The 25,142-nt window shown below is 34.2% G+C and overlaps 1 long non-coding RNA gene across 2 annotated transcripts; it reads left to right on the top strand.

Annotated features, from left to right (window-relative positions):
• Positions 1-17,216: 17,216 nt before the first annotated feature.
• LOC120089261 lies at positions 17,217-23,238 on the top strand. Of its 2 annotated transcripts, none has more exons than XR_005485124.1 (3): positions 17,217-19,170; positions 22,325-22,570; positions 22,688-23,238. It is a non-coding gene; the product is annotated as an uncharacterized LOC120089261 (long non-coding RNA). The 2 variants fall into 2 exon arrangements; XR_005485123.1 differs by having other exon boundaries at positions 22,322-22,570.
• Positions 23,239-25,142: the final 1,904 nt, after the last annotated feature.

Genomic DNA, 25,142 nt, shown 5'->3' with positions numbered 1-25,142 from the left:
TATAGTAGTATTAATGATAATGATATATCAAAATGAAAGTAAAAAATAGAAAGTTTATAAATTTTCAAGTTTGAATTTCAAAAATACTAGATTTTAAAAAGTCTACAACATCATGTCACTTTTGAACTTTAAAATATCTAATTAGTCTTCCTAAATTTTTATTTATTTGTTTTTATCTAAATTTGATATATCTATTTTAAATGATTAACTAATATATTATATATCAAATTTTATTTTATGATTAATAAGACATTGAATTTAATTTTTGTTTTTAGTATATTAATGATTGATTGACATATTAAAATTCGAAGATTTATTAGACATAAAATTAAAAGTTTAATTAAGCTATAATATATATTTTTTTAATGAGAATCAAATAGATATACAAACTTTTAAAAGTTTAAGCTTTTCAAACATTGAATTTAACCTACCATCAAATTTGGAGGCTAAGGATACATAAACATATACATATATATACACATGTATGTATATCTTAGGAAGAAAAATATTGATCTAACTAACAAAGTTAAGGTTAATTTATAAATCAGTTTAAATTTGGTTATGAATCAAATTAGGAAATAAGTCTAAATAATCATCAATGTGAAATAAATGGATTTTGGTGGCAAATAAAGGGTTAAAATATACTTTTGGACCCTCAACTTTCATGAAAATAATAATTTAGTCTCTCAATTTTGTTTTGTAACGATTTAGTCTCTATACTTTCATTTTGTTATAATTTAGTCCATAAACTTTAGTATGTCACAATTTATAAGTCTTTGTACTTTCAACATTGTAATAATTTAGTCCCTAGCGTAAAAAAATTGTCAAAATTTGATGTCAATTTTTAATACTTTATGATATAAACTTTGTATTTTGTAAAAATATCAAGTCTCTAATTAGTTTAACAGTTTATTTAGATATAAAATCTTATTATACCTTAACATTAAGTTATATAATAAAGACTAAATCGTTATAGATTTTAAAGTTCAAGGACTAGTTTGTTGTATAGTAAAATTTAGAAACTAAATTATTATAAAATTAGAAATACAGAGACTAAATTATTATAAATCAAAGTTGAAAGATTAAATTATTATTTATATAAAAGTTTATAAATTAAAAGTGATTTTTAACCCAATAAATTCACATAGCAAAAGCATAAAAGTAAGGGAAAGGATATGTGTGATTAGAGAGATGATTTTGATGGGTGGATTTGGAGAGGGAGTTGGGTTGAAACGGTGTCGTTTGAAAGAGATGCAGAGCACATGGAAAAGATTAATTATCTACACGTGTGGTAAAGTTGCATGTTGGACACGTGTGAGTTTGTGTTATCCATATTATCCACAAATTGACACTTTCCCTTTCCATGTGAGGAGGCATTTCCTCTCTTCATCTAAATTTTTTCGGTCTCGTTTAGTATTCATTTCGTTTTTTTTTTTGTTAAAGTATATATTTTTTTTCTTAATCAAATATCATGAAATACATCTTTTTAAGTATATGAGTTGAATTCTTACTTTAAAATTTAAAAACAAAAATAAAATTTTTAAATTTTTAAAATTTAACTTATTTTTCAAAAGCATCAACAAAAAGTAGATAACAAAACAAGAAATTTAAGTAGAATATGTATTTGTAGGTTTAATTTAAAAATAACTAAATCAAAATTAAAAATCAAATTGTTATCAAATAATGTTATATGAATAGTATCACATAATACTATAAAAATACATAACATTGTATGCATGAAAGAATCTAAATTCTTCTCCCTCTAATGCATGAGTTTCCTGAGTAATTGTCTCCCATGATATAACATATTATTTTCCTTATGGAAGCAACACCTCGTTCATAAGATCCAATGAACTATATTTTGTGAAAATCAACCAAATTTGAACAAATCTATAAAAGGGAGAAAAGTTTTATGGAAGAAAAGTGCTTGTGAAAAAAAGTTAAAATGCAATTTGAAGAAGAGACATATTTATAGACTAATCGGTGGTTATTCAAATAGTCGTCTCTTCTTCAATTTAGTTATTTATGAAAAAAACATATACATTCATGAAACAATGCAACTTATGAAAACGAAATGATGCAATCTTACACGAATAGTCACATACCATTTATTCCAACAAATGAAACTTTAACTTTATACATCTATCGAATGATCAAAAGGTTAAGTTATAGAAAATACTTCGTACTTAAAAGATTACTCTTGAACTTTCATGAGTTTCATTAATAACCTTATTTAAAAAAAAAAAAAAAAAAAACTCTTACACTTAGTATATTAATAAAAATCGTTAGTACATCATTTCATAAATATTCTTGAACTTTTCAAGGTTGCATTCATAACCTTAACCTTTAAAAAAATAGTTAAGAAATGCTTTTAACCATTAGTATATGAAAAAAAATCTATTTATCTCCAACAATCTCCATGGTTACCTTCAACTACGAGTCTACAATATGAAATTCTTTTCTTTGTAAAAACTAGAATTTGCAAAACGGTCTCTTAGACTACACTACTTAGTACTGGTTGACACCAATATTTTTCCAGCAAATTTTTACACCAAAATAACTCGTAACACTTTTCAATCATCAAATAATATTCATGCTATTTCGATTGACTTCATTTTAATTTATTTCCATTTTGATTTCAGCTCATTTTTTATTTGTAGTAAATAAATAGGGGCCTTCGTTTCTTCTCTCTCTCTACCTCTCTCCATCATTTGGAAACTCTCGTTATAATTCTCATCTACCTTCCCTGATCATTTGTTGTCACCACCTCTCTTCAATCTAGTTATTTATGTTGTCACCTCTTTATTGGTCGTGGTTGTTGACACCATGCAAGCGCACATGTCTGAAGTGTTAAATTTCTAACAAGCTGGCTATTGTCTTTAGAGATTGATAATTGTACTTTTGCTTAGCGAACTTACTAATTTTATTCAAGCGAATGACAAGTTGATTTTGTTTCCAAATTAAAGATAAAGCAAGAGAAATCAAGTAATTCAATGAGATGTGAATTTCAGGGTGTTATTTCTACATGAATTTTCACAAAAATCGTTAATGATGGATTATTTATTTAAAACTGCATGAATCTAAAAATTTAAATTTGAAATATTTTTTTTCAAGCTCAATTCTTTCTAACCCAAATACTCTAATTTGAATCCCTTCGTAATTATTATACTAACATAACATTAAGACCCTTCAATTGCAACTCTTGCTATCTTGTTATCATTTTTATGCATAATTAGATAACAATATAACCTATCATGTCCAACTAAAATCTCTCTCTCAAGTAGAAAATTTAGTCCATGAATCATTCAATGAATGGTCAGATGATCAAAAGGATTAGCACAGATAAATTAAAGGCAATTAAAGCACTTTCAAGTGCATTTCAGCTGTCCTTCAATGTCTCTTCAACTTTGGAATGAAGATCTTTATTCTAGATTATTTAACGAACCCTGAAATGAAGTCGACGATGGATGACGAGCAGTAATGAGGGCTTTTTGAGGACCATTCAGCTGTCCTTCAATTTCTCTTCAACTGTGATTTTGTCGGCCGGCCTCGGGGGAGTTTACTCGACCCATTCTCCAGTCTCAACTAGATACGAGATACTTTATCTAAATTCTTAAATAGGAAATAGCATACCATTTGCCGACATATGTCATGTTAGCCAGAGCACTCTAAACCGATAAAATCACAGACGAAGGAGGAAATAACGATTTTGAAAATAAGATAGGGATGGATTCTTTATAATGACTATCAATTGAAAAGGATGTTTTGGAAGGAGATAGACGATAGAGGACCACTAGGGGGAGTGGATGGTGACGTTAATGTTGTTTGTCAAAGGAGGGAGAAGGAGGGACGAAGAATAAAACAGAAACAGAGAAAAAAAGGGGTAAAATAATATTAATTTAATATATCTTTCATGTTACCAAATACACGTTTAGCTATTATACAGTCGTGTCATGTTTTCGTTAGCTAAACTAATCATCAAATTTAACTCAAAGCCCATTTAAATCTATTTTTTTATATATATATATATATTTAAATCTCAAGAGACTAAATACATATTAGTTTCAAACATAAGAGACAAGTATATTTTCCCCTAAATTATTTGAATTAACTTTTGATTTTTCACTTGCAAAATATTTTAAATGTGTTTGATTTCAAGCTTTTTTTGAATGGTTAGGTTGGGTTTTAAAGGTGGTTTTAAAATTACCAAATTACTAAAAATGACATTTCTTTTTCTAAAAAATAAGTTGGCCAAATTTTACTAGAAAAGAAGATCCAAAAATAAAAGTGGAACATATTAATGAGTTATTTAATAGTTATTTATTTTATGTACAATATTGTATTATCCATATATATTATAGTAAAATCGTAGCTTATATATTAAATGCAATCTTAAATAGTATGTGGTGGACATAGGGTGAATCATGTTCAAAAAATAACATAAAGGGTATGTTTATTTTATACGTTTTGTAGTTGGATTTTAGATAGACATTTAATATTTTTGTTTGTTTCATAGAATTTAATTTTTTAAAATCCAGAATATTATCACCTAAAGAATTTTAAAACAGATCTAACCTAGGATTTTAATACCTGTATATAAATGAGATATTTATACCTAGAAGAGAGGAACAATAAAAATATAACTAAATTAATATCAATTCATCATTACTACTCTTTTTTAATTAATTATCAAGACTTAATATATGTCAACAAATGAGAAGATTCCAAGTGGAGACTACATGTCATATCTTTTGGGAATGTAAGTTTTCTAGAAAAGTATGGGGGATTTCTTCCTCCCTTCTCATGTTGGGTCGTTTGTTTTGAGTAGGTGATACATGTCATGAAATACATGTCTTTTGACTTTTATATGCACACTTTTACTTAGAAAAATGGTTTCTTAGATGTATTTTCCCCTAAATTTAGTCTTAAATGAGCTAAAATGAGCTTAAGAGGGTTTGATTGAGTTTAAAAGTTGTTATTTACTGATTTGAAGTGATTTTGACCAGATTGCAGATTTTTGCTCAATGCAGCCGCATCACCAGATTCATTGCGGCCCCATCAGTGATCCCTAATTTTCTAGAACTCAACACAATCAAAGGTGCTTGCGATTTTCACGTTCCAAGCACTTGTTCAACCCCGATTTCATCTGATATTCCTCAGAGCATGGATTCCACCTTTTCAATCGATTTGGAGCCTATAAAAGGAGGAGAAGCTCTTCATCTCAAGAGAACAACTCTTTATCACCTTAGAAATAAGGGACTGTTTGGGATTGATATCCTAAATCTAATGTATCTCGTGATTTGTAGTTTTGTTAACACAAATTATTTATCTAGTAAAATCAGAGTTATTTTATTTGACACTTAGATAGCATTAATTCAATCCAATAAACTAAGATCCAAGGTTATATGATGTCACTTGAACAGTATGTGGTTGACATACAATAGTTGATGTTCAAGTAATAACCTAAAAGGTCTGCTGTAAATGAATGAAGGTTGTGAAGGGAAACCATCGAAGGTTTTGCAGCTGAAGCGTGGATCATTCCCAAAATTTCTATTTCACAGAATTGTAAAATTACAGAACAGAAACAAAAAATTATGCATTATCAAACGTAAATTACAACATGCTTTTTGGGAATAAATTAGGGAAGATAACGACGTACCCTTGAAGAAAAAATTCTTCGCGTAATTCCCTCTATCCAGATCACGAATCCTCCATTCTGGATCTTGATCTCCAAATTGAAATCCTAATTGGGCACCACTAGTTGAAAACCCTCTGTATTCTCTTGAGATTAAGAAGAATTCAAGCAAAAGTTGTGTGTTTTGCTTGAATTCTTGGAAGAAAGAAAAGAGGATGTGATGGAGGAGAATAATTTTTCTTTTCTGTATGATTGAAAGTGAAACTAGAGAGAATTCTCCTTTTTTTTTTTTTTCAGTTCCACACAAAATTGAAGAAGACGACTTCCACTTCACCAACATCTCACACTGCCGTATTTGGCTGAGAGGAATTAGGGGAGGGAGTTGTAACTCCCTCCCTTTAATTAAATTAAATATAAATATAATTTAATTAAATTAAAATTAAGAATTATATATATACATATATAATAACTACCTTATTATATATATATATATATTATAATATACTATATGTTATATATATAACATATAACATATAGTTTATATTGTATCAAATACATATAAATCTATAGTTTATTCTCATTAACATTTAATATAAATCACATTAATACTAAAATTTAATTATACAAATCTCATCCGTATAATTAATATTCGAATCATATTCAAATATTTAATTCCTCTCAACTATTTATGGTATTTAACATAAATCATATTTATATTAAATTTAATTATATGAATCTCATTCATATAATTAGTATTTGAATCATATTTAAATTCCTCTCAAAATACTTTATATTATAATTTATCAAATACATTATATTAATTATATCACATATAATTTATTAATTAATTAATTCACTCGATTAATTTGAATAATTCAAATTAATTCAAAATTAATTCTCAATTTAATCCCTGTTGAGCTACAGAGGGGACCTTATGGACCTGTAGATTGAAGCTCCAATGATACTTGGATAATTAATTAAACTCTTTAATTAAATTATCCAATATCCATTAACTATTGGTTACTCTACTAAAGACCGATAGCTGCACTCTTCGCACTACAGATATATTTCTGTGTTCATTGGATATAACCAATTAACAGTGCGACGACCCTTCACAAATTACTCGTAAGTACATCTGGACCAAAATTATCATTTTGCCCCTGTAGTTACATCTAACTCCTTAAGTTTGGAGTTGATGCCCTAAATCTCATAGGGTCCTGTAGTTTGTACACCTGTATGAAAAAACTCTTTGTGATTTAATAATATGAGATATTTCATTCACTAGGGTCTATGAAATACAAGATATTTTAGTTGCATTAACCATAAACCAATAAACTAAGATCCCTGGTTGTCGTTCTATCTTAAGCATGTATGTGGAGACATATAAATGGATCGTGCTTTAAGTGATAACCTAAATGGTCTGTAGTATATGGATAAAGGAGGGAAACCTTATCCTGGTAACACTACGAGTGTGGCCCGCTTTGTAGATGTTACAAGTGTTGTAAAGTGCTATAAATGGTCTGATCCTGACCATTCATGTATTAGACATGCGAACGGGGATGCTCTATACAAAGGAATTTGTATAAGACCAGACCACAAAATGTTTAGTCTAGTTATATAACGCCGTTCATGACAGAGACTTTCATTCTACTAGGATGACCATAGGTAACATGACCTTAATCCTGAGTGAATTGTGAACTCCTGCCTATGAAGGCGGTTCTTTGATTTGCATGGATGTGAGTGGCCGGATCGTCGATTCAAACCTACCACTTAAGGAATTCGTCTGATTGGGGAGCTGGGAACTCAACTACACAAGACGGAATTCACTCATTCCCCGAAGTAGGGGTAAATAGATAAATTGCTTCCTTAAGGACTGATTCCGGAGCTTGAAAAATGTGGCGCCACACCTTCTCTAGGCACGAGAAGGGCTTACTCATAGTAGGACTATGATGTATTATTCATTAGAGAAATCAGTGGTACTTAAGAAGTTAGATGTAACTACAGGGGAAAAATGATTAATTGACCCAACTATACTTACGAGCGATTTGTGAAGGGTCATCATACTGTTGATTGGTTATATCCAATAGAAACAGAGATATATCTGTAGTGCGAAGAGTCCAGTTGTCGGTCTTTAGTGGAGTACCCGACAGTTAACGAATGGTGGATATCGTGATTAAAGAATTTAGTCAGTTATTCACGTACCGTTGGAGCTTCAAGCTATAGGTCCATAAGGCCCCTTTGGTAGCTGGATTCATGTTGATAATCAATTTTTGGGTTAATTTGAAGTGTTCAAATTAACAAAAGGGATTTTAATCATATATGATATAATTAAATTGATTCAATTATATGGGATATAATTGATTTCATGTATTAGATACATGAGGAATTAATATAAATATTATTTATATTAAATGCCACATAGGAGAAAAAGAACTATGATTTATATATTACATGAGATGTGATATTAAAACTATAGGTTATAAATATAATATGATAAATTAGTTATTAAATTTATTTATAATTAAATCAAATATAAGATAATTGATTTCGGTTTTTTTCCTAATAACCGACATTATTGGGAAGTTGTAATCAATTGTGATAACTGATAGATAAAATAAAAATCATTTTCATTTTTTCATAATTAAACGCGCATAAAGAAAAAGCTATATGATAGCCTTGAGAGAGTAAAAAATCATGCATCGAGTTTTTCTATACAATAGTCGCTTGCTACTAAACGATCGAGTACTTAAGTTTACACGTTTGACTTCTGTCTTCTCTCACTTACTCGTTCGTCTACACGATCATTCTGTTCCTCCTTCCCTCTACCAAATCCATACAAAGCCCACACCTTCTGGATTCTCACACCGAGAATACCAAGTTAACCTCGTGGTAGTGTCAAGTTGCTATTCGAGGGTTGAGGATCGAGTGTTGCTTATTTGTGTTCGAGATTCTACCAGTTCATGTTGTTCACTGGTTTGTGCGCGTTGCAGTTTTGCAGTTGAATGTGTTGCTGACTTTGATCGAGGGATACGGGAAGAAAAGTTCTTCAAGGGTATGTTCACTCGATCTCTTAGTGTTAATTTTATGAAGCATGCTGTAATTTAAACTTGATGCATAACCATTCTATGTTAGATTGTAAATGTTGACATTCTTTCACAATGGGATTTGGAACGATCCGCTTCCGTTCATTGGTTCTCTTATTAAGGAGTTTCTTCAATTGGTATCAGAGCCAGGTTGTTCTGATATTCCAAATTTCATTAATGCATTGAATTACATTTGCAGTCTTGGTGGGTTTTATGAGTATACAATGTGTTTAAGCATTAGATGTAGTTGTTGATGTGAATTGATGAATGTTTCGAGATGATTGCCTCTGTTTGTTAAAGATTTCTTTACGTTTCAAGTTAATTTGTCAGGGGCCCTATGTTTTTGGGCATAATTTCTTTGCTATTGAGTCTGTATTCGAAGTATTTGAGTCTATAAGAGTCGTTTTTTATGAAGCTTCAATGCATGGAGATGTTGTTCACTTTGAGGAAGAAGACTAAGGGTTGGTCGCATTTTGTAGCCCAGGCTAAACGAACGTTTAGATTTGGCTACGCAATCATGTTGCATTGGCTACTCGATCGTGTAGTATTTTCTAAATGATTGCATGGCTGATGCTATGCGATCGAGTAAAGAGTTTGCTTGATCATGTTGCGTTGGCTACTCGATCGCGTAGACACTGAGGTAAACGATCGTTGAGTATATGATACTCAATGTATGGTGGCCACGCACTAAACGATCGAGTAGGCCAGCATACTTCATCGCATAGTCATTAGCTACTCAATCACTTGGTGTGCGATACTTGACGCTTGCTCCACGATCACTTAGACGATCATGCTTCATCGCATAGATTTCGTCTACTTGATCGTTTAGGCATGCGTTACATGATGTGCGCTGCACAATCACGTGACCTTCATGCTTCATCGCATAGTTATAGGCACTCGATCCATGCTATACGATCGTTTATACTTGTTCAGTGTTACTCGACGATCAAAATGAGCTACTATACGATCAAGGTTCGAGGCTTCGCCCGGGCGGTTCAAGACCCGATTCGCTTGTTTGAACTGATTGGCTCAATGACTTTTGTAATAGATAGCTTTTCATTTCCGATTTTTTAGGCTAATTATCCCGGTCCATTGATTTTTGATGAATATACATGTGATGTATGTTTAATTATATGTCATAAAGTATGCCATATAGTTTTAAAACCCACCATAGGTTATGCATTTATTCATGCATCATCTTTATATTATAAGAGTTATAATATAGTAGTTTGCATGATTAAATTATATTAAAGCATGCTTATACATCATATAATATAAGAGTTATAATATATGCATGCATTAAGCATATCCATGCTTCATCTTTATATTATAAGTGCTATAATATAAGGGTGTATGAAAGCATGTATGCTTGGTTCATTACAAGTTATATAAGTGTTATATATATTAATGAATGAACATTACAAGAAGCATGACACTTAGGTTAATTTATAAAAATTATAAATACCTAGTCTAGCTTAACAATGTTGTTGGTTTTAGTTGTTTCTTTTTGTAAGTGTTATAATAGAAATTAGAACTAAAATCAATAAAAAAGACATGCATGCAAACTTAGGCTTAATCATGTTTTAAAGGAGTTTTAAATTTTGATTGAGATAGACCTAAGATCACGGTTCTAATGAGATTAGAAACGTAAGTTTAATCTTTTAATTTGGTTTAATAGGATTAAATTGACTAATAAAAGATTAAACATGTACCAAATCTATCTATAAGGGACCTTTTGTCTAAGGCAGGTTCTGGCTAGGCTGGGGTTTTTAAGCTGACGAAAATAGAACACCCCTACCTGGGAACCTATCTGAAAAGGTGAATTAGATAGATTTATTGCATGCATGCAAATTTGATGATAGTATGTTAAAGTGTTTAATAAGACTTGATTCAAACTTGTTTAATTATCAAAAGCAAGAGTTGTTTTTTTAGCAAATTAAACTCACACTTAGATAAAATCAGTAGCCAGATTGTCTAAGTTAATGAAATCCTAGGTAGAACATTCAGTGGGAGGTACTTGAGGTATATGATACTTCATTTAGACCTCTACACGTTTCTCCCTAAAAGTTCACACCATGAGATCTATCCTCAGCCTTGTGGCACCCTAGGAGTATCCCTTTAAAGGATGGTGTTTGGGTAGATCAATACCAAGGTGAATGAAGAGAATGTTCATAGTAAGTGGGAGCGGAACATATGAAAACATATCCCACGATCTCTCTCATTAGGTTGGATAACGTTTTTGTGCATCGCCTTGAGGCACCTTGGGAGTGTCCTCCTAAAGGATGACAATATTTGCACAACTCTTTATCTGATCTCCTGAAAAGGATCAGGTTTCTTTAGTCTCCTGTCCTAATCTGCTTTTTTTCTACGGTGGGCGCATTAGGGCAGGACTCTAGGGCCTAAAATGAGGGGTTACACTTACGCGAAATTGTTAAGATTGTTAACAAATTATGGACAAAAAAATGATGACTGTTAGAGTCAGTTACAAGAGTTTTTTCTTTCTAATGGTTGAGAATGTCTCATCCTAGTGAATGAGCACTTGATCACCCCAACGGTGACTTGTGTCCTGCCTTGCTGGGGCATCATTGCAAAATAGATGTCACTTCACTTAGGGTACAATAGAACTATTTTGCTAAAACCTAAAATTAGTATTAAAAGTGGTAATGTAAATAGACTTATTAAGTTTGTTCTTGTTTCCAGCAACTTTTAAATTATGGAAACCACTATTTTAGCACTTTTAGCCGCTGACAAACTAACTGGCGATAACTACGCTGGTTGGAAGTGAAGAAACTCTTATTCAAGAGTACCTTTCCAATTCATTGTGATAGAATTACCACATATACATTCAAACATACTAATATGCATTCATAATGCTAAAGAGTTCAAGAGATCATACCAGTTGAAGACTTCTTCTTCACAACGAATCTAAAACCCAATCGTCTACCTCGAGCAATCACCACACGAATAGAAGGAAACAAAGATGACACCACCACTCAGAGCCCTCAGTATTCTTGGAGTGAGAATCCAAAGTGTGGGCTTTGTTCGATTTTGGTAGAGGGGAGGAGGAAGAGAGACCGTACACAACGATCAAGCAAATGGTAATGGGCTCGTCTATCACATAGACAAGATGCTTGATCGTTTCGGTGAAGTATACGATCGTGTAGGAAAAAGTAAGCGATCATCTAAACGATCGTGTAGGGAAAAGGGTAAACGATTGTCTAAACGATCGTGTAGAAAAAAGGATAAGCGATTGTCTAAACGATCGTGTAGGAAAAACTAAGCGATCGTCTATACGATCGTTTAGTAAATATCGGGAGCTAAACGATGGCTTAGAAAAAGGTAAATGATTGTTTAGTAAATAATACGCGAAGGTGTAATCGGTAAGCGATCGCTTAGCAATATCGTATAGGTAAGCGATCGTGCAAGCACTATCATATAGGCACTGATTTTCTAAGCAATGACACACTCTTTAACATAATGTCCGCGCATCTCATGCTTAACACACCGTGAGCTATTTATTCATCTCAAAGTGATCTTTTAACACACTCATCCGTTATTAAAACAAAAGAGACGCCGTCCTATTTCCCTTTAACTGTCCAATGAATGTGATCTCATCATATTCATAACACATAAATTAATATCATATATTAATTATAGTATTTTTCCTCCACTAGATATAAATCATATTTATATCCAATTTCCTCCAAATGTATCTCATACACAAAATTAATTATATCATATATAATTAACTAGTTCAATTATATCATATATAATCAAACTCCCCTTTTTCAATTTGAACATTTCAAACTGACCTAAAACTTGACTCTCAACTTGTATCCAAGCTACTAAGGGGACTTTATGGACCTAAGGCTCGAAGCTCCAATGGTACGTGAATAACTGACTAAACTCTTTAGTCACGATATCCATCATCTGTTAACTGTTAGGCATTCCACTAAAGACTGACAATTGAACTCTTCTTGCCATAGATATATTTTTATGTCCATTGGATATAACCAATCATCAGTACAATGACCCTTCACAGATGCTTGCAATTACAACAAGCCAATTTACTGTTTTACCCCTATAATTACATCTTCCTCCTTAAGTACCACTGATCCCTCTAATGAACAATACAACATAGTCCTACTATATATGAACACCTCTCGGGTCATGAGATGGTGCATGGCGCCACATTGTTAAAGCCCTAGGATCAGCCTTTAAGAGAACAATCTATCTACTTGCCCCTGCTTTGGGGAAGGAGTGAACTCCATCTTCTGAAGCTGAGTTCCTAGCTCCCAAATCAGACGAATCCCCAAAATGGTAGGTTTGAGTCGACGCTCTGGCCACTCGCACCCATGCAAATCAAAGGACCGCTCTCAATGGCAGGAGTTTCCAACTCACCAGGATTGAGGTCATGTTATCTATGGTCATTCTAGTGAAGTGAAGTCTCAGTCATGAACGAAGTTATATGACAAGACCTTAACATTTCGAGGTTAGGTCTTATACAAACTCTTTGTATAGGATGCTTCCGCTCTCATGTCCACTACACGAATGATTAGGATCAGACCATCTGTGACAAGTCACAACATTTGTAACAATTTCACAAAGCGGGCCGCGTCCGTAGTGTTACTAGGATAAGGTTTCCCTTCTATATCCATATACTACAGACTATTTTGGTTGTCACTTAAGACATGATTCACTTGTATGTCACTACATACATGCTTAAACTACATAAAGACAATCAAGGATATTAAGTTTATTGGTTTGTGGTAAAAAAAAAAAACATCTAAATGTGCAAAGTCAAGAAGTGAAGTAAATATCATATATATTATACATTACAAGTGTTCTTACAAAGTTGTTTACAAACTATAGGACACGAGACTTTAGGGCACAAACCCCAACAAGAAGAACTCAATAAATACAATACTTATCATCGATGACCTTCGATTCGTCATTACGGAGAAGTGTCCTTCTATTCCATCTTCTATTACTGCTCGAAATGCTCGAGACGTGTATGAGCAATGGACACAAGCGAATGAGAAGGCCCGAGCGTATATCTTGGCCAGCCTGAACGATGCCTTGGCCAAGAAGCATGAGCTCATGGTCACTGTATGTGAGATCATAAAGTCCCTGAAGGGAATGTTCGGACAACCGTCCAGGCAGCTCAAGCATGACATTCTAAAGTGCATCTTCAACTCCAAAATGAAGGAGGGTACATCTATTCAAGAACATGTTCGGTAAATGTTGCTTCATCATCTAAAAAGTTCTTTCGAGGTTTGACCTCAGGAACTAAGTCTTCACTTTCTTCTTTTGGCACTAACAAGAGGAAGANTCGAGACGTGTATGAGCAATGGACACAAGCGAATGAGAAGGCCCGAGCGTATATCTTGGCCAGCCTGAACGATGCCTTGGCCAAGAAGCATGAGCCTATGGTCTCAGCGCATGAGTGCATCTTCAACTCCAAAATGAAGGAGGGTACATCTATTCAAGAACATGTTCTGAAAATGATGGTTCATTTTAATGTGGCGGAGATGAACAGGGCTTGCATCAATGAGGGCAGCCAGGTTAACATTATTCTGGAGACATTGCCAGAAAGCTTTCTGCATTTCGTAAGCAATGCTATTCTGAACAGGGTTGATTACACCTTTACAACTCTCCTTAACGAGTTGTAGACATTCCAATCCTTACTAAAAAGCAAGGGGAAGATGGTTGATGAGGTAAATGTTGCTTCATCATCTAAAAAGTTCTTTCGAGGTTTGACCTCAGGAACTAAGTCTTCACTTTCTTCTTTTGGCACTAACAAGAGGAAGAAGAAGAAGGGTAGTAAGAGGAAGGGGAAGGCGCCGGCTATCCTACAACCAGGATGGGCACTGGAAAAAAGAAAATATTTCCACTGCAATCAGGATGGGCACTGAAAGTGGAACTGCCCACGTTGGTTGAAGAAGAAGAAGAAGGCCAAGGCCAAGACTAAACAAAGTAAATGTGATTTACTGGTTTTAGAGACTTGTTTAGTGGAGAATGATTATTCTTCTTGGATTATAGACTCTGGGCCCATGACCTATATTTGTTTTTCTTTTCAGGGGATTAGATCCTGACGGCAGCTTGAGGCTGGTGAGATGACGATGCGAGTAGGCACCAGGCACGTCATCTCAACTGTGGTAGTGGGAGGCCTCTGGTTGACTTTACAAAATAGATTTATCATTTTGAATGATGTATATGTTGTTCCCGAGTTAAAAAAGAACTTAATTTATGTAAAGTCCTTGCTTGAATAATACACTCTTAATTTTTTAGTTAATAAAGTGTTTACTCTAAAAGATTGTGTTGAGATATGTTCAACTTTAATGGAAAATAATTTGTATAAGCTAAGGTCGTTAGCAACAAATTTCCTCCATAACATAGAGATGTTTAAACCTACCGTAACTCAAAACAAATGACTTAAAGTTTCTCCTAAAGAAAATGGCCAACTTTGGCACCTTCGATTAGGGCACATCAATCTCAATAGGATTGAGCAATTGGTGAAGAATGGACTTCTAAACGAGTTAGAGGAAAATTCTTTACCTGTGTATGAGTCATGCATTGAAGGCAAGATTACTAAAAGACCTTTTATTGGAAAAGGTTATAGGGCCAAAGAGCCTCTAGAGTTAGTACATTCAGACCTTTGTAGTCCGACGAATGTGCGAGCCAGGGGAGACTATGAGTATTTCATCACTTTTACTAATGATTATTCGAGGTATGGGTATGTTTATTTAATGCAACATAAGTTAGAATCCTTTGAAAAGTTTGAAGAGTTTAAGGCTGAAGTTGAAAACACATTAGATAAACGGATCAAGACGCTTCGATCTGATCGGGGTGGAGAGTTTTTGAATTCTGAGTTCCAAAACTATTTGACAGAACATGGAATCGTTTTCCAGCTCTCAACACCTGGTACACCTCAGCAGAATGATATATCTGAGAGGAGAAACATAACCCTGTTGGACATGGTTCGGTCGATGATGAGCTATGCTTCCTTACCAGACTCGTTTTGGGGTTTTGCAGTAGAGAATGCAACTTATATCCTCAACTGCATTCCTTCCAAGAGCGTTGCCAGAACATCTTTGGAGTTGTGGAACAGTCGTAAAGCTAGTTTGCGTCACATCTGCATTCGAGGTTGCCCAACACATGTGCTTGAGGCTAATCCTAAGAAACTGGAACCATGCTCGAGGCTGTGCCTATTTGTAGGCTACCCCAAAGGGACACGAGGGGGTTACTTTTATGATCCTAAGGAAAGCAAGGTGTTTGTGTCGAGGAACACTACCTTTCTCGAGGAGGATCATATAAGGGAGCACGGTCAAGAAGTACAATTGTGTTGAGTGAACTTTACAAAGAAACTACTGAAACTTCAACAAGAGTTGTTGACGAATCTGCTACATCAACAAGAGTTGTTGATGGAAGTTCATCTAGTAGGTCAAATCCACCTCAAGAGTTGAGGGAACCTCAAAGTAGTGGAAGGGTTGCGAACCCACCTGTTCGCTATCTGGATTTAACTGAAATCCTGGCTATGGTAACCAATGGCGAGGTTGAGAATCCGTTGTCTTACAGGAGGGAAATAGAGGATGTTGGCAAAGATGAATGGGTCAAAGCCATGGATCTCGAGATGGAGTCTATGTACTTCAACTCAAGGCTAGACTTGTGGCAAAGGGTTATACCCAGGTGGAAGGAGTTGACTATGAGGAGACTTTCTTGCCTGTTGCCTTACTTAAGTCTATTCAGATCCTTACTACTACAAAATCTACATTACTTGACACTTGTAGTTTAATTACTTGACATTTCTTTGGAAAAAAAGTCAAGTAATGACCTTTTAGAAAAGAAAATGTCAAGTAAAAGGGTTAAAAAAGCGGAGATTATGTTTTAGATATTTTCACATGATCCATTACTTGACACGTTTTTCGTGTCAAGTAATATAAGGTCTTGCTTGACACATTTGTCACGTCAAGTATAAGAAGCTCTTACTTGACATATTTTTCGTGTCAAGTAAAATATAAAAATAATATTTTTTTAATCTTTATTTTTTGTTTCTCCCCCTCCCCCATTTTCATTTCCCTCTCAAATTTGGTTTCCCTCCTACCAACATTATCAAATAAATTATTATTTTAAACAAGTAAAAGGATTAAATGCCCTAGTAAAACAAACTCTTCCCCCTTCCAAAACCCCTTCTTCGCAGCATCCTACCAGCCGCCGACTCTCCTTCTCTCCGCCCAAACTTCAGGTAATTTTAATTTAATTGTATTAAATTATTTGGGTTTTTATTTGCTTGGAGCTGGAGTTTGAGATAATTTAATATGATAATTGGTTCAAATATATTGGTTAAGATATTTGGAATTTTGGATTTGATTAATTAAAATTTTGAGAGGGAAAAGGAAGATATTTATGTATTTTGTTTAAACAAAAAGGAATTAACTTGATTGGTTGGACTATAATATAATATTTTATTTTATTTTTCTTTTATTTTTTTTCTTTCCTTTTTCTTTCTTTTTTTTTCTATTTTTCTTTCTTTTCCCCTTCCGTTCTTCTTCCAGCCGCTAGACCCCCTATCTCCACCTCTCTCTTGCCTCTCCCTCTCTGCAACCCACACGTTTGCCCAACCGTCGTCGGATCTGAAGCCATTTGTCGGATTTGAAGCCGGATCTGAAGTCGTTCGTCGGATCTGAAGCCGTCGTCGGATCTACAGGCCGGATCTGAAGCCGTTCGCCGCAGCTCTGTTCGTTGTCGCAGCATCGCTCGACTGAAGATCTGAAGCCGTTTGCCGTATATCTAAAGCCGTTCATCGATTCTGAAGTCGTTCGCCGCAGCTCTATTCCTTCGGGTTGCGTTCAACCGACCATCCGACGACCGCTTCTTAGACTGGCCGACACCCATCAGTCTTTTCGTTGTCGGACGGTGTCCTTAGGTTTTCACTAGATCTTGAGTTTTGGTATAAGTTTTTGGGTTTTTCTTGAAAATTTACCCATTAAAATTTTTTCCCAATACTTATTTAACCCATAAATTTTGGATGATGGATTAAGGAATTTGAGGATATTAAACCGCCATCCAATAGTGTTTAAGGTTCGATTTTGGTATTTTGGGTTAAATTTGATTTGCCCTTATGTTTTGGGGCCAGAACTTGAATTCTTGGAAGGAGTTGTGTAGGAAAAAGTTTGTTGTCCAGTTCTTTCATTGATCGACTTTGGAGGTTGGAGTTGAGATCTTGAGGTGGTTTTGGATCAAACCACTACTAGGTAAGGTGTGTCGTTAATTTTTTGTGTAAGGGATCACAGTTAGTCTCATGTTCCATCTTATTTAATTTATGCATTAAGGTTACAACTATTAGTTATGATAATTTTTAACTTGTTTAATTTGTACTCTTATATTTATATCATAAGAGAAGGAAGTTGTTAGTGCATCAACCACACATGAGGAAGGGAAGAAGGTGAAGGAGATGGAAGCTATTAGTGTACAACCGATCTTGAAGGTGAATTATATTATGGGGTAAATTTATGAGGTAAATTTACTATTAGTTACTTATAAAATTATAACTTGGTGGTTTTAGGAGAAAGTTTCAGAGAATGCGGGAAATGATGAGGAAGTGATTGCTATTAGTGTACCACCGATCTTGAAAGTGAATTGTATAAGTCCCATGTTCTTCTATCTTATTTAGGAATGAACAAGTGATCGAGTTTTGTAGCATGTAAAAAGTGAAGACTTTATCAATGGTGGCTTATATCGCGTAAATAAATGTTATTTGTTTATGATATATTATCACTTTATTATTAGTAGTGTGTTCGATCTATTATTGTAGGTACTTACACTCGTTCATTGTTGATTCAAATAAAGGGTCAAAGTATATTTTTGTAGAGCTCAGAACCTTTGTAGTAGGTTAATGACTTCTGAACACGGTCATTTACTATAACCTTCATGTTCTATACTAATTAGTTGTATATTTTATTTAGTGATCATTCTGAATATATACTATACTCTTTGACGAATATAGGGCAATGACCATTTTTCAATCTAAAAAAAATTTGCAAAAGACTCGAAAAACCACATTCTGGAAAACGGTAAAGGTAAGTATAAGAGCATTGAAAAAATTAATAGGATGATATTTATTTAATGCATCTGTATGATATGTGTATTAATTATTGGCTTTGATGAAGTCGGAACTGTTGAATGTGGGTATTACGTTATGAGATATATGTGAGAAATCGTAACTAAAGAGAAGAATATTATCACAGATGCGGTATATCTTTAAACTACTTATATATATTGTAACATTATAGATAGTGTAAATAGTAAATAAATATATATATATATTTCACTTTCTATGTTTTATAGATTGATACGAGGAGCTCGTACTTGCAACTTGAATTGGATGAAGTACGCGTGGAATGGGCTAAATATTTAGGTCACTATATCTGATGGACTTCCTATAAATTTTGTGTATGTGGCTACATGGGAATGCCCAAAACTTTTTTTGTGTAAATGTTTTGTTCAGCCATTATAGGTTATATACTTCAAAGAAATGTGTGGTTGAGGATAGAATTTTAGTCTTCTGATTTTTGGAATACATAGCACATATAGATTGGTCTTACAATTTTGGAATTATCATATATTGAGGTGGGTTGATAGAATATACTGTTGTACAATTGATCTTATAAAATTTTGAATCGTTCATATAGACATGAGTAATAGAAGAATGAAATTGTTTATTTTAGTATTCTGAATTGTTACGTTGGATATATTGGACTGATATGTAGACTTGAAATATGTGCAACTATTTATTTTAGTTGATGAAATTTCTTATTGGAACAAATGTAATGCAGGAAATGAGAAATGGAAATTAAATTCGGATGTTTAATTTGGAAAAAAAAACATAGATGACATTAGAAATGTGTCAAGAATTAGATTACTTGACCATTATTTCGTGTCAAGATAAAAATATATTTGACAAATAAAAAATGTCAAGAGTAATGACAATAATAAGTGTCAATAATTAATACACTTGACATATCATTAGTGTCAAGTGTATTATATTTCTTGACACGAAAATTGTGTCAAGAATTATTTCTCTTAACATTTTTACAGTATCAAGTTATCACATTATACTTGACAGTCGAAAAGACGACACTTTTACTAGCGTCAAGTATACCCTCTACTTGACATTGGAAAAACGTCAAGTAATCCAATTTCTGTAGTAGGGCCTCCTATTCATTTTCTCATATTATGACTATGAGATATGACAAATGGATGTCAAGACTACTTTTCTGAATGGTAATCTTGAGAAGACCATTTATATGGAGCAACCCGAGGAATTCATAACCCAAGGTCAGGTGCAAAAGGCTTGCAGACTGAATTGGTCCATTTATGGACTGAACCAGACATCTTGATCTTGGAACATAAGATTTGATATTGTGATCAAATCTTACGACTTTGACCAAAACGTTGATGAACCTTGTGTCTACAAGAAAATCATCAACAGTTCAATAGTTTTCCTAGTGTTATATGTTGACAATATCCTACTCATGGGGAATGATGTAGGTTTACTGACTTTAGTTAAGAACTGGCTACCGACAAAATTCCAAATGAAAGATTTGGGAGAGGCTCAGTTTGTTCTTGGGATTCAGATCTTTCTGGATCCAAAGAACAAAGTGCTAGCACTGTCTCAGACATTGTACATTGACAAGATGTTAATCAAGTACTCGATGCAGAACTCCAAACGGGGCCTTTTGCCTTTCAGCATGGAGTTACATTGTCTAAGGAACAGTGTCCTAAGACACCTCAAGAGGTTGAGGAAATGAGACGGGTCCCCTATGCATTTACCATTGGCAGTTTGATGTACACCATGTTATGTACTAAACCTGACATCTGCTACGCTGTGAGGATAGTCAATAGATATCAGTCTAATCCAAGACAAGGTCATTGGATAGCCGTTAAGGACATCCTCAAGTATCTTCGGAGAACGAGGGACTATATGTTTATGTATGGTTCTATGGATTTAATCCTTATAGGATACACAGACTCTGATTTTTAGACAATAAAGATTCTTGAAAGTCCACTTAAGGATCAGTGTTCACTTAACAGAGGGGCTATAGTGTGGAAAAACACTAAGCAATGGTGTTGTTGGGAATGTCTTAGAACTCGCAGTTCATGTTAAACATTCTATTTATCAATAATAATAAGATATTGATTTTGTATTCTATTATGAAAATCCAATAAACATATCCATGGCTATAGTCTGAATACTGTAACTTTATGTAGTGACATAAACAGGATCAAGTTAAAAATATATAGCCTAAATGGTCTAATAAGTATATAGATGAAATTGGGTATCTCATCCTGGTAACACTATTGGATGCGGCTCACTCTGTAGTTGTTACAATAAGTTGTAATGTGCTACAAACGATGTGATCCACAGATCGTTCATGTTGAGACATATGAGTGGGGGCATCCTATGCAATGAGTTTTCATATAGACTGGACCACAAAAATAGTTACTTTTCTTTATAAAGACCGTTTACTATTAAAACTGACTTTTTCATTTATTCAGTAACCTAGGTTAACTCGATCTTAATCTTGAGCTAGCTATGAACTCCAATTTATTCGGGATTATCCTTTGATCTGCAAACGGTGAGAGTAGTCCAACAACACTACTCAATAAGCCTCCCATTTTGGGGATAAGACCAGATGAATAACTTGGGACGTAGCCCTACAAGATGAAATTCACTCCTACTCGATTTAGGGTTAGTAGATAGGTTGTTCTCTTAAGTACTGATTCCAGGTCTTGAATAATCAGGCCCCCGCCTTCTCATGATAGAGAAAGGATTTGATTCATAGGTGTTATGAATAAAAAATTGTTCATTAGAGGGTTAGTGGGAACTTAAGGCACAAGATGTATTCATAGGGGTAAAACGGTTATCTTGACCCAACTGTGATTATGAACAACCTATGAAGGATTGACTTACTGATTATGGTAATATAAAGTGGACATAATATATCTACAGTGAGGGGAGTTCAACTATGGACTATAGTGAAGTGATCCATAAGTTAACGAATAGGGATTAATTTGGTCTAATGAGTTTAGTCGATTAATATCGGATCGTTGGAGTCCATGATCTGTAGGTCCGCGAGGTCCCCCTACTAGCTTGTAAATGGATAAGCTTGAGAGTAGCTTGATAAGTTAATTTGAAATGTTCAAATTAGAATTAAACGAAATAGGAGAACTTATATTTAAATATGATTTAAATATATGAAGATGAATTTGTGTAAAAATTGATTTAATATTTGATATTAAATTAATTAGAATTATTTAAATGATTATTTAAATAATTATTAGAAAATTAATTTATGAAATTAATTTTATAAAATTAATAATGTTTTCAATTTTAAAATCAAAATTGATTTTGAAATCTTATTTGATTTTTGGAAAAAAATCAAAAGTTACAAAACATGCACAAAATGGAAAAATGACTTTTTCCATTACTCATCTTCTACTTGCTCACAAAAACACTACTTCTTTTCTTCACATTTACCCCAAGCATGAGCTGTAATTCATGAAGTGTTTTTCTTTGCATGTTCACCTACAATAAATAAAGAAGACTGGAGTGACTTTGAGGCATGCATTCAAAGAGATTTTACTGAAAATTTCGGGTTGAAGAAAGAGTTCTTCAAACAGTGTGGCGCAGTGAGCTTCTCCTTTGTTTTCCATCGGTTCAAGCTGTTCTTGAGTCCCACAACTCATTCTAAAGCTCTAAAAGGATAGTGGGGAAGATCTTGAGGTGGTTCACAGTGTTTTTTGGAGAATACAACTGCTGTTGATCAAGATCTTGAAAAGTTCTATAAAGGTATGACTACAATCCCTCTTATATTAGATGAACATGCTTTAGTTTCTGCCAAAATTAGTGAATTTGAATGCTTATTGATCCTTGTTGCTTCTGTTGCATGTTGATACACTCTTACAGGTGTATCGCTGACTTCACCATGGAGGTCGAATATGTAGCGTCTTGTGAAGCTGCTAAGGAGGCTGTTTGACTTAGGAAGTTCCTGACTGATCTGGAAGTTGTTCCAGACATGTCTAGGCCCATCACCCTTTATTGTGATAATAGTGGTACTGTGGCGAATTCTAGAGAGCCTCGGAGTCACAAGCGAGGCAAGCATATAAAGCAAAAATACCATCTCATCAGAGAGATGATGCATCGAGGGGACGTGATTGTCACGAAGATAGCTTCGAAGCACAACGTTGCTGATCCTTTTATAAAGACTCTCACGACTACAGTGTTTAAGGGTCACTTACAGAGCACAATGTATATATGTAGCATGATCGCATAACGTGAACGCAATCTTAGGAAGTGTTCTCAACCCGTCCCCTCGCATACTCATTGTATCTTTCGTGTTATTAACTCTTTTCTCAATTTCACCGCATAGAACCCATACTGTCACTTTAGTCCCTATGTTTGACCCTGGGCTTACCAAGCAACCTAATAGAATTTATACTTAGATTTTGCTAGGAAAACTTGCATGCGCAACGCATACTCCACCATTGCAATATACACCATTATTTCATCATATTCACAACGCATCACTATGCGATGGTCTAGCAAAAGCTATGCGATCGTTTAGCTCATTGTCTAGCTGGGTATCTATCGTGTAAGAACACTCCACGATCGTTTAGCTAACTCCAAGTTGTTGTTTAGTAAATCTAATTTACTTGACAACTATACCGTGAGTACTTTCCGAGTGTGGAAATCTCAAATTCACAACTTTGCAAATCTTACTAAAATTAGGAAAACATTTTTCCTTTTATCTCATGGTTACCATGAAACCACCAATAACCTCCCACTTAATTGGTTATTAGAGAAAAAGAGATAATTATCCAATAATTAATATTATTATAAATATAAATGATAACCAACTTACCATAATATATTTATAACATATAGTTTTAATGTTTCATCTCATGAAACATACAAACCTTAGCTCTTTTTCTATTCCATGGCACTTAACGTAAATCTCATTTACATTAATCCTCCATTTGATGTATGTCATACACCATACCGACCATATAATATATAATCGAATTACCTCTTATCAATTTGAACATTTCAAATCAACACCAAGAACTGATCCTCAGCTTAAATCCATTGAGCTACTAAGGAAACCTTATGGACCTGTAGCTCGAAGCTCCAACGATACGTGAATAATTGACTAAATTCTTTAGTCACGAAATCCACCATCTGTTAACTGCCAGACACTCCACTAAAGACCGACAACTGAACTCTCCTTACTACAGATATATTATGTGTCCATCTTAACCAATCAACAGTGCGACAACTCTTTACATATCACTCGTAAGTACAATTCAGCCAATAACCGTTATGCCCCTGTAGTTACATCTAATTTCTTAAGTACCACTGATCCCAAATAAGACAAGTCCCCAAAAAGGTAGGCATGTTGAGTTGGCAATCTGGCCACTCTCACCCATACTAATCAAAGGACCGCCTTCAAAGGTAAGAGTTCTCAAAACACTCAGGATTGAGGTCGTGTCACCTATGGTCGTTTAGGTGAGATGTAAGTCTCTAGTATCAACGACGTTATATACAGAGTCTAGTTATCTTGTGGTTCAGTCTTATACAAACTCTTTGTATAGGACACCCCCGCTCACATGTCTCCACATGAATGGTTAGGATCTACCATTTATAGTACTTTACAACACTTGCAAATGCCTATAAAGCGGGTCGTATTCGTAGTGTCACCAGGATAAGGTATCCCACTTTAATCCTTATACTACAAACCTATTTAGGTTATCACTTAAGGCATGATCCACTTGTATATCACATATACATGCTTAGGTTACATAAGATAACCATGGAGCTTTGTTTATTGGATATGAGTAAATGCCAGAATGAAATAACAATTATTTTATTCATAAACAATCTTTATAATTACAAACAACAAGATTCCGGGAGAATTAGGACACCAATCCCAACCATCTTCCACTCGTCCTAATGCCTCGAGAGACTAATGTACAATACAAGAAAAAAAATGTACAATATACGATAAACTAGCATATCCCAATATCATCTCCTACTTGTCCTAGACAAGATGCTGCATGTTTCGTAGACCCAGACTCTCCAGGTGATCCTCGAACACTTTAGCCGTGAGAGCCTTTGTAAAGGGATCAGCAACGTTGTGCTCTGACACGATCTTCGTGACTATTACATCACCGCAATGCACAATCTCCCTGATCAAGTGGTATTTTCGCTCGATATGCTTACCCCGACGATGACTCCGAGGCTCCTTCGAATTTGTCATAGCCCCGTTGTTATCACAATACAGAGTGATAGGAAAATTCATATTTGGAACAACTTCCAAATCTGAAAGGAATTTCCTCAGCCAAACAGCCTCTTTAGCTGCTTC

Source organism: Benincasa hispida, chromosome 1 (genome assembly GCF_009727055.1).
Source record: "Benincasa hispida cultivar B227 chromosome 1, ASM972705v1, whole genome shotgun sequence".
Classification (NCBI taxonomy): domain Eukaryota; kingdom Viridiplantae; phylum Streptophyta; class Magnoliopsida; order Cucurbitales; family Cucurbitaceae; genus Benincasa; species Benincasa hispida.
This window is presented reverse-complemented; position numbering and strand designations above follow the sequence as displayed.